This window comes from Stegostoma tigrinum, chromosome 4 (assembly GCF_030684315.1).
Source record: "Stegostoma tigrinum isolate sSteTig4 chromosome 4, sSteTig4.hap1, whole genome shotgun sequence".
Lineage (NCBI taxonomy): Eukaryota > Metazoa > Chordata > Chondrichthyes > Orectolobiformes > Stegostomatidae > Stegostoma > Stegostoma tigrinum.
This window is the reverse complement of record NC_081357.1, coordinates 17,548,722-17,560,980: the sequence shown is the minus strand read 5'-3', so window position 1 is coordinate 17,560,980 and position 12,259 is coordinate 17,548,722.

The following is a 12,259-nucleotide window of genomic DNA, read 5'->3' as shown; positions in this document are numbered from 1 at the left end:
CTGTGGAGAGAAATCAGAGTCAACATTTCAGGTCCAGTGAACACATACTGAGTTTTCCCAGTACTGTGGACAAATAAGGGGACATGATAGCCTAGTGGTATTTCACTAGAGACATATGAGAGCATTGATCTCACCCTGAACATCTGCGGGATGAAGGTCCTCCACGAATCCAGCCTGGCATTGTGGAGTAAATCTCCAGTTATCTAGGTCCACAGGGAGGCATTAGAGCATGTTGACCCCTTCCACTACCTTGTGAGTATCCTGTTGGCCAAAGCAGCTATTGATGAAGAGATCCACTACTGCCTCCAGTGTGCTAGCACAGTGTTCAGCCATTTGAGGAAAAGGGGTTCGATGACAACAACATCAGATCTGACACCAGGACCATTCTATTCAGAGCTGTTGTGGTTCCCAGCCTTCTATATGGCTCTGAGACATGGACTGTCCACAGTTGTCACCTCAAGCTGCTGGAGCCCACACAAGGTCTGCCAGGAAGAAAGACACACTGACACCAGTGTCCTTGACCAGACCAACATTTCCGGTATCACGGCACTAAACACTCGCGATTGGTTATGATGGGCTGGGCACGTCATCTGCATGCCCAACACAAGACTCCCCATGCAGGTGCTCTACTCCTAGTTTCAAAATGGCAGGCGAGTCCCAGGTGGACAGAGGAAACACTTCAGTGATACCCGCAAGGCCTCACTGGCGATGTGCAGCATTCCCAGAAATACTTGAGAATCACTGGCCCAAAGTAGAGGAGGAGCATCTGGGAAGGCGTCAAGCACTTCAAGAGTTGCTGTTGGGAAAAAGCGGAAGCCAGGCGAAAACATTGAAAGGAGCACATTCCCACACCAAGATCCCACCCATCCCTTCTCACAATCACCTTCTGCCCCCTAGTGCAACACAGCCTGCGGTAGCTACATCAGCTTGTACATCCACCAATGGACTCACCCTGCAAGTGGAAAAGAGTCATCCCCATTTGCAAGAGATCACCAATGATGGTGATTCACTAGAATATTAATCTAGAGACCCAGGTAATGTTCTGGGGACCTGGGTTTGAACTACACCATGGCTGATGATGGAATTTGAATTTAATTAAGATAATGGCAATGATTTGGGTGGCACAGTAGCTCGGTGGTTAGCACTGCTGCCTCACAGCACCAAGGACTTGGGTTTGATTCCAGCCTTGGATGACCATCCATGTAGACTTTGCACATTCTCCCTGTGTCTACATGGGTTTTCTCTGGGTCCTCTGGTTTCCTCCCACACTCCAAAAATGTGCAGGATTGATAGATTAGCCAAGCTAAATTGCCTATAGTGTCATGGGATAGGCAGGCTAGGTGGATTAGCTATGGGAAATGCAGGGATAGGGTACTGGGGATGGGCCTCGATGGGATGCTCTTTGGAGAGTCAGTGTGGATTCAAAGGGCTGAATGGCCTGCCTCTACATTTTAGAACAATGAAGCTGTTAAACGATTACTGGGAAAAAGCCCATTTGATTCACCAGTGTCCTGTAGGGAAGGAAACTGCTGCTCTTTCCTGGTCTGGCAGATATGTGACTCCAGGCCAACAGCAATGTGATTGACTCTTAACATTTAAGGAACGGCAATAACCCCTGGCCTAGTCAATAATGTTCACATCCCATGAAAGAATTTTTTCAAAAAAGACACAATGATTTCTCATGATATATTCTCATCTCATTTTATGTGTAGTGAGAAGTTAGTACTAACTCACCTCCAAGGGTCATAGAATCACACAGCCCATTCAGCCCATCAAACAGGCCATACAAGAAATATCAAACTAGTTCCATTCTACCTCTCCTTCCGTATCCACCCTGCAAATGTTTCCAGTTCTAAGACTGAATTTAACTAATCTGTACATAACAGACAAACATCACACAGAATGACAGTGAAAACCACTAGATGAAGACAAAATATTTAGAAGTAAGCCGGTTTGAGAAGGTAAGAGTTAATTCAACAAAACAGAAAGAATTCTATAAGGAGTTTCACAAGGAAGCTCGTGGCCATCTTTGGGTGATGCTCTCTAAGGAAGATTAGCAAATTAGTTTGAAAACAGATTCAAAAATGAAAAGGAGCACACTATCTAACAGTGACTGCAAGTGGCAACTGGGGACACTGTTGCTCACTGTGTTGATTTGGTTGTTAGGCTAAGAGGCTGTGGCGGTGTGAGGAGAAATATAATAAATAAACCAGAGGGACTGTGACAATACTGTGACTTCAAGAGGTGTATTTTGTCTTGGTTTTCTTTTGAAGACGTTTTGAAACAGAGGCACAGTCTATTAGATTTCAATAAAGCTGTGAGGCCTTGGGTTTTTTTTAAAGTTGGAAGAACAGGAGTAGCTTCAGTGGATGGGGTCATATGCCCACAGAAGAAGGATATTTAGATTTAGTGTTTCAGTTGTGGCTGCTGGGCTCTTGACATTGGATGTCCGAATTGTTGGGCGGCATGGTGGCTCAGTGGTTAGCATTGCAGCCTCAGTGCCAGGGACCGGGGCTTGATTCCAGCCTCAGGTAACTGTGCGTGCGGAGTTTGCACATTCTCACCGTGTCTGCGTGGGTTTCCTCCGGGTGCTCCAGTTTCCTCCCGCAGTCCAAAGATGTGCAGGCTAGGTGGATTGGCCATGCTAAATTGCCCAAAGTGTTTAGGGATGTGTGGGTTATAGGGGGATGGGTCTGGGTGGGATGCTCTAAGGGGCGGTGTGGACTTGTTGGGCTGAAGGGCCTGTTTCCAGATTGTAGGGAATCTAATCTAATCTCTCTCTGTTATAGGGAAAAGCTGGAGTTCTCCTCCTGTTGCTAGAAACTGGAGGGTGGCTAATGTATTTGCACTGTTTACAAAAGGGAACCACAGGTCAGTGACCCTCACATCAATGGTGGATACGATATTGGAGAGGATACTGAGGGACAGAATCAACGCACATTTGAATGGTCACCATAGATTTATGCACAGAAAGCTATGTTTGACAAATCTTTGAGTTTTTCGAAGAGGTAACCAAAGGAATGGATAAGAATAGGACAGTGGATGTTGTCTATATGGACTTCAGTAAGGTGCTTGACCAAGTCCTGCACGGCAGGCTAGTCATTAAAGTTATGTTGCATGGGAGCCATTGGTTCAATGGTAGGAAGTGAACGTTGATGTTTGATGGTTGTTTCTTGGACTGGAAGCCTGTGACGAATGTGCCACAGGGGTCGGTGCTGGAACCTTTGTTATTTATTATTTACATAAATGATCTGGATGTGAATGTAGAAGGCATGATTAGTAAGTTTGTCAGTGATACAAAATTAGGCGGTATCATTAATTGCAAGGAAGGTTATCAAAAATTACCGAGGATCTTGATCAGATGAGGATGTGGGCTGAGGTTTGGCAAGTGCAATTTAATACAGGTAAGTGTGAGGTGTTGCACTTTGAAAAGTCAAACCAAGACTTATTAAGTAAATGGTAAGGCCCTGAGGAGCATTGTAGAAGAGGGACCTAGGAGTACACACATATAGTTTGTTGAAAGCAGCATCACAGGTGGACAGGGTGGTGAAGAAGGCATTTAGCGTGCTGCCCTTCATCAGTCAAGGTGTGGAGTTTCAGAGTTGGGACATTGTATTACAGTTGTATAAGTTGTTGGTGAGGCTGCATGTGAAGAATTGTGTACGGTTTTGGTCACCTACAGACATAGTTAAAGTTGAAAGTGTGCAAAGATGATTTACGAGCATGTTGTCAGCACTAGTAGGCCTGAGTTACAAGGAAAGGTTGGCTAGGATGGGACTTTATTCCTTGGAATGTGGGAGAGTGAGGGGTAACCTAATTGAGGTATACAAAATCATAAGGGCCATAGATAAGATGAATGCATATTATCTTTTTCTCAGGAATGGGGAATTGAAAACTAGAGGACACAGGTTTAAGGTTTAAGGTGAGATGGGATGGATTTCGGTAGTACCTAAGGGCTGCAACATCACAGAGTGGTGCATATATGGAATGGGCTGCCAGAGAAAATGGTTGAGGCAGGTACAATAGCAACATTTAAAAACATTTGGACAAGTAAGTTTCTGAAGAAGGGCCCAGACCCAAAATGTCAGCTTCCTGCTCCTCTGATGCTGCTTGGCCTGCTGTGTTCATCCAGCTCCACACTGCGTTATCTCAGATTCTCCAGCCTTGGCAGTTCCTAATATCTCTGGATAAGTTAGTGGATGGCAAGGGTTTAGAGGGATATGGACCAAATGTGGGTAGTTGGAACTAGCTGAGTGGGCACCATGGTCAGTATTGACCAGTTTGGGCCAAAGGGCCTGTTTCTATGTTCTATAACGAATTGCTTGTCAGACAATCTATCTTACTGAACATGCCTTTGTCAGTGGTGTGTTTATAGGATGTTACTATATTGGAACAGTTAATTAGTTGTAGTTAATATATCTATTATTTTGTTAAACATTTCAGTAGAGTTACAGTTAAAGCCAATTTTTTCTTTTCTTTTTATTTTGTCTGTATTTTAACTGTAGTGTAAAAATAAAGTGTGTTTGCTTGACATCTGGTAACTTGACCAATCAAATTGAATCCAGAATGCAACACCTTACACATACCTTTAAAAAAAAAGAAAATGTTAGGGTCTAGACTATTTTCTGAACATATTTTGAGGGAGTTTGGTCTAGTTTACAATAGGGACCAAAGGAAGCTACAAAAGATATTGATGAGATGGACATAAATGTGTAAGACTTTGGCAAGGAAACTAAATACATAAGATGGCAAAGAGTGTGAAATGGAAGAGCAGAGACAATTACCAATTTGGGGTCACAGTATCATAGAATCTGTACAGTGCATAGAGGCCACTTGGCCCATCAAATCTGCAACATCCTTCTTAAATGCATCCCACCCGCACCCAACACTACACCCTATCCATTTAGCTTGCACATCCTGGGCACTATGGAGAATTTAGCACAGTCAATCCAACTAACCTGCACACCTTCAGACTATGGGATGTAACCAGAGCATTCAGCAGAAACAGAGAGAACGTGAAAACTCCACAGAGATAGTTACCCAAGGCTGGAATTGAGCCCAGGTCCCTGTTACTCCGAAGCAGCAGACCTAACCACTGTGCTACCCTGAAAAGATGTAGCAAGCAGATCCTCTATTGCAGAATACCATTATGTTTTTAAAAATGGAATACTATGCTTCATGACAAGAAGCATAGAGTATAAAAGTCAGGATGTGTACTGGTACATCTAAATAAAACCTTCATAAGACCACAGTAGGTGTATTGACTGCAGTTGTGAACTGTATATTGTATAAAGAATGTTGAAATTTTGGAGAGGGTTCAATGTAAAATCACTGAGACTTTTTACTTATTCTTTCACGCGATGTCAGTGTTGTTGGAATTTTGGCCCATCTCTAATTGCCCTTGAACTGAGTTTCAGAGGGCTGTTCCAGACAGCAGTTAAGAAACAGCATTGTTGTGGGTGTGAAATCACATGGAGGTCAGACTAAGTAAAGATGGCAGATTTCCTTCCCTGAAGAGCACTATTGTGATGCAGCCTAAAATGAGGAAATACAAGTTCAAATAAAGGTTTGTAACATTCTCCTCTATCGCAGAGGAGGCTTACAGACTGTTTAATAAGGGTATTTGCAATTGCAAAGAAGTAGAAACAAGTTGTTTCAGGTGATTAAGGAGACATGCATGGGTGAACTGGGGTTTGAGATGCCTGAAAAGTGTAAGAAATTTCAGACTTATATCTGCAATAATGTATTTTTGCACAGATAGTTGTGAGATTGTGAAATAAATCAGTAGTATAAATTGTTGAATCAGAAACCATACTGACCTTTAAGCATAGATTTTGATGGTGGCAGGGTGGAGGTTTAAAGAGGTTTGGAAATAGCTAGTCATAAGGAATTAGGACCAGTGATGCAGAAATTGGTTAAACTGTTTCCATGCGCTAATATAAATCTCTGCAAAACCCCAAATAATTCTCTGATATTCTTCGTGCCTACCTGTCCTACTCAGATGACTCATTATGCCTTCAGGGATGGGCAATATGTACCGGCTTGCCCACAAACCAAGAAAAGTGAAAGAATATGTTTGTGCAGTTGTTCAGTGAAGGCAGCATATTTGTCTTGGATGGGATCTAGTCAGGTGATAAAATATACATGGATCAACAATGCAATTATTGTGCTTACATTCTTATATGCAAGTCAACAGCTGGTACCAACATTACTTTGTAAAGAAAATGGCTACATCATTGGAAACAGCATCCAAGTTAATTATCATGATTCGATTCAATTCAATACAGCACAGGAACAGGACCTTCAGCCCATGAAGCCTGGGTCTGTTCTAATCGTATTTAGACCCATTACTCCTTGCCGATGTATGGTTTCTGTCCCTTTGTTTGCCTCCTGTTCATGTGTCTATCAAGATATGCCTTAAACGTTACTAACGTGTGTGCTTCCACCAGCTCCACTGGCAGTGTGCTCCAGCACCCTCTAGGTGGAGGGCATAACATATTGGTATAGATTGAAAATTGGTTAGCTGTCATGAAATAGAGATGATCTTGCTTCTGGTAGGCAAGATGTATCAAGTGGTGTACCAGAGGAATCAGTGCTTGGACCTTAGCTATTTAAAATTTATATGAGTGACTTGGACGAAGATACTAAAGATATGGTGGCTATATTTGCTGATGACTCAGAGATAGGTAGAAGTATAAGTTCTGAAGAGATCAAAGGAGTCTACAAAGGAATAAAGACAGTTAAGTCAATGAGCAAAGATCCAGCAAGTTGAGTTTAATGTAGGATATTGTGAAATTGTCCATTTTTGAAGAAGAATAAAATAAGCATTATATTATTGAAATGGTGTGAGATTGCAAGTTACAATTATTGCTCCCTCCAGCTTCCAGTTCTACAGGGGAAATGGAAATACTCCAATAATTGTTAGCCAATGCATTTGGGAGATGTGGTTGATAATCGATAAATAGCTGGAGTGAGTACAGGGTATGAGATGCAGATGGGAAGCTTGCAGCAGTCTGAGATCTGTGGGGGTGATGTGGAGCAACAAATATTATTTATGCATCCTGATTGATGGAGGTTGTTGGTTCATAATGATGAAGCCTTAAGGTGAGCTTTAGCCGTGGCTAGTGGTGAAAGCTGGATGCTAATATGATTGAAAGACACATTCGATTAGCTTGGCTGTTCATACATGTCAGTAAAGTCCTGTGGCATTGCATTCAGGTCCTCAGGCTGGCCTTCATGCAATCAGTTTTGCACTGCTTTCCTATCATGTCTCTTCTTGCCTCTCCCCGCAAGGTTAAATGAACTCCCTTCTCCTTTCCACCCCAGCTGTGCGCCCCAAAATCCTTGGAGTCCATTGACACCCATGATGTGCACTGAATCCCAGGTCAGAATGATATCCATAACCACTCCCAGCACTTAGTCCTGCCACACTGCACCTATCCTTTAACAGTTGCAAACTGGTTTAAGTAATGCAGAACATCATTAAGTAATGGAAGTTGTTAACAATAGTGGGTCTCCTGATGATGCATGTGACTGATGAACAGTGTGCAGCTGCACACAAAAATCATTCCAATCAAGTTGGGGTGCTACCTGTATCATACTGGCTGGGTTTAAACTCGCATTGTGATCACTCTACCCATTTGTAACTGTGGAATATGGAAGTAAACAGCAAGAGGAAATCACAAATAGTCTATCTGTGCCTGGGCCTCTTTCTTCTTGTTTTTGTATTTCCTTTCCTTGCTCGCACCTGTTGATAGGCACTCTTTCTGTAATTGTGTCTCTGATACCTGCTAATCCTGTCACCACCATCTAACAGATTTAACAGTCTGACTTTATTGTCTATCTCGAGCAGTTCTTTCAAGAGCAAACTTATTATTAAGGAGACGTCTCCAAGGCAACAGGTTCCGCCCGAAGGCCTTTGAACTCTGCCACTTCCTCAGCAATATATTTGATGTTATTCAGAAGGACAGGCTTTCTGTGTTTTAACATATTCTTATTTCACTGCTTGTAAACAGTACACATTAACCCTTTTAGCACTTGTTCGTGGACACTCAAGTCATCCCGCTTTTTCTCTCTGTTCTATTTTGAGATAAATAAATGGTTTGGTTGACTGATCGATGTAGTGAGGCCTTATCATTTAGCCAAAAGTGCTTTTGGCTTGGGTAGGGTGTCAAAATAATGACGGTTGCAGCATTCTGACACTACTGAATGCATACATACTGATACGACTAATCTTTGTCATGTTGCACTCCCAGTTAATTACTCTGCTCCTATTTAACCATGGGGCCACACTCTGATAGGAGAATGATCACTTGAATAAGCGACCAATAGGGTGACAGGAGGTCGCTGGAGGCTGTGGAACTATCTCTTCAGGAATGGGCTTAAACTCGAGGGGGAAATGTGTTGTGTGTAGAAACAAAAATAGGACCAGTTAAAATTGACTTAAATTCTCAAACTCAGCGCCATATGTGTTTAAAATTAATTTCACATTCGAATGGCCAAAGCATTTCACCAAATCAACAATTCCGGCTTGTGAATGTTCAGCTTTGTACAACCAGCCTCACACTGCCACTTGTGGTAAAAAGAGTACAAACAATTAAAAGTAGTTTTACAGCATAGAAATAGACCATTCATCTCAATAGATCCATTTTACTTCCCACCCTATTAACATATCCTTTTAATTCCTATCTCCCTGAAGTAGTTTGTTGAGCTTCCCTTAAAATCATCAATAAATTATAAAACACGTTGTTAAGATTCACTGCAAATATTGGGCAGTGCAAATTCCATGCCATGTCCTTCTTAGTAATGTCATAACGTCAAAACATAAGTTGCATCTCACTCATCCTTCAATACCATTTTGAAATTTCAATATTTGGCAGAACATTCTGGTTTTCGTGTTGCTAAGTGACATTAATTCGGAAAATGCATGCAAAGCAACATTTACTCTGTTGAGACAATATAATTGCTGGAATTATGTTGAGTGCCATGTGACATTCAAGCAAAAAATAAATCCAATCCACGATGCACACTCAGGATTTCATATCTACCGCTGGCAAATTATTTGTTATTCAATCGTTTTAAATTTTTCTCTGCTCTTTGAAGTATACCTGAGCTGTTAAGAGAACAGGTCTGACCCATTGGCCAATCTTCGACCATATTGCAATACATTTATAATGTAGGAGTGAGGAATAAAAACAGCTTAACTTTACCATAGAGTTCCTATTCCTCCTTGAGCAAAAAAACCATAGCCTTAGCTTTTGGTCTCCCACATACACGCATAACATGAACAGCTTTCCATTTGTGCCAGGCCTGTATCAACAGTTGCACTCTTGTCTTTGAGTGAAAGGGTGTCAGCTCATTGTCCAACTTCAGAGACCAATGCACAAAATCGAGCCTGATGCTTTACGAGGAAGTGCTGAAAGGTCAGGGGTGCTGTCTTCAGGATGAGACATTAAACTGATGAACATCCATCCCCTCAAAATAGATGTAAACAATACAATTGCACTACCTCAAGGCAGTAGCAGGAATGCACAGGGTGACAGTAAATCCTGAACCAGTGTCATAATAAACAGATAAATCAGCCACTGCCTCATTACTGCCTGAAGAATCTTGCTGTGCACAAACCGGCTGTCATATTTCCTGCATTGTAGCAATGATTATACTTCAAAAGTACTTTATTAGCTGCACTATGCTTTGGAATACCCTGAAGTTCTGGAAGCGTTATATAAATATAAGTTTTTCTTCTTTTTGGAAGAACCACAAGTGCAAATATCGAAGCAAGGGTATTAGTGGGCAAATTTTGCAATATATTTTATATTAATTCATAGGATGAGGGCATTGCTGCCTGGGCCAATATTTTTTGTCCTTCCCTAATTGCCCAGAGAATGGTTAAGAATCATATTGCTTTGGGTCTGGAGTCACATGTTGGTCAGACCAGGTAAGGATGGCAGTTTCCTTCCCTAAAAGACATTAGTGAAACAGATGGGTTTTCTGACAAACACAAGAAATTGCTAAGCTCTCTAAGAAAGCACCATCTTATCCATAAAAGGTACCACGGCACTTCTCATAAAGAGACTTCATAGAGAAAACATCCCTGACAACAGGATCAGTGGAAGAAAAGCATTTATGGCTGGAGAGACAGTGAAGAAGACAAGAGCATTCCAGAAGACACATTCTGTGAGGATTGAGTGACTAAGTTTTAATTTTTTTCTTACTACTTGGGTTATATAAGTGAGACCTGTGTTTATTTGAATAGCATACCAGTAGAATTTTGTTCAGTGAGGGAATTGTTAGTGGTTAAGGAGTATTGTTTGGTTTGTTAGTACTTCTGTTAATTTGTTCACTGTTAGGGTTAAATAAATAAATTGTTACTTGTTACTTATAAAGTAAACAGCAGGGATTTTTGTTCATTTACCCTCCCCTTCTCCATAACAATACCTTTCTCTCTTACCTGGTCTCTACTTTTTGATTGACCAGATGCTGTAAAATTCGATCCCTTTTCCTTACTATTTAGTTTAAAACTCTCACTATTTCCACAGATATACAACTTACCTCTTGCCTGGTGTTTCTCTATTGGTGTGAAGGCTGGAGGCAGTCACAAACTCTGCCAACCTTTATCTTACCAGCTGTGGTCAGTATTTCTTCTCAATCTGTGCTTTACAGTTCCCTTCCTAAGTTCCAAAGCCAGAAATCCTCTACTGTTTTATTTACCCAAAGGCAGGATACTGCAGGGCATAGTGACTAACATCCACATTGTTAGACAGTGTCCGATGCCCTTGCCACCAACGGAATTCAAGAGACAAAGCCCAGTCATAGTTCACCATCTTAAGTTCCAAAATTATATCCAAAACAGAGATTACGAAGGGAAGGAATAGTCTAGAGGTATCATTGCTGGATTGTTAATTCAGAGAGCCAGGTAATGTTTTGGGAGCCTAGGTTCGGATACCATTACAGCAGATGGTGGAATTTGAATTCAATAAAAATCTGAAATTAAGAGTCTACTGATGACTGTGAAACCATTGACTGATGCGTTCTTCATTCCAAAGGGCAGTACTTTAAATTGATACAGCCCATTTGGGGTTACAAGTGCAGAAACTTCTTTCACTCTCTTTGACAAAGGTACTTTCCAGTAATCACAAAGTAAGTCTGGCTTGTCCAACATTTTCCACACAGTCCTCTAGCCTTGGAATTAGGTAAGAGTCTGATTTAATTATGGCATTGATCCTCAGATAATCCACGCAGAATTGTTGAGTACCATTAGGTTTGGGAGCCAACACAATTGGTAAACTCCACTCACTTTCACTCAGCTCGATGATGTCTTCTTAGAGCATCACTTCCACTTTTTTCTGAACCTGTGTGCCTTTGAGAGGATTAAGCCTGTAGAGGTGTTGTTTTATTGCCGCAGCATTCCCTATTTCAACCCCATGTACTATAATATTAGTTCTCTCTAATCTATTCCCACCATATGTTCTAACATTTTTGCAACAGGCCGTTCAATTCAGCTCTCTGTTCCTGAGACAAATAGTTCACTATCCTATATCATTATCCAAGGAACTTCTTCATTATTTAACTTATTTTGAGGCATATCAAAATCAAAATCCTCTAGATTTGATTCCACGCTCTGAGAGGCAGTGACTAATACCTGTATCTCTGATTTCCCGTCCCTGTCATAGTAAGGTTTCAGCATATTCAGGCGACATACCCGATTAAGTTTTTTGCTTTCTGGCATCTTTACTTGATAGTTCACCTGACTCAACTTCTTCTCAATCTGATAAGGACCACTAAGCATTGCTTTTAAGGGATCTCCTAACACTGGTACCAACACCAATACTTTATCATAATGGACAAACATACGAATTTTGTGTTTCTTATCTGTTTCTTGCTTCATTAGAACTATGCCACCTTCAGATGTTGTTGACCTATTCACCTGCACTGTTTAATCTTTCTCTTAAGTCAGATACATAATCCAATACTGAGATCTCAGGCATTGGACCTATCAACATTTCCATAATTAATTTTAAATGGCTTCTTAATTTGTATCCAAATATCAACTCAAATGGAATAACCTGAGTCGATTTATTTGGAGCATCTCTAATGGCAAACAACATAAATGGGATCCTTTATTTGGGTAATCCTGGCAATAAGCCCTCAGCATGGTCTTTAGGGCCTGGTGCCATGTTTCCAATGCTCCCTGGGATTCAAGATGGTAACCACTGATTGATATTGGGCAAAGAAAGCCAGCAGCTCCTCCACAATCATT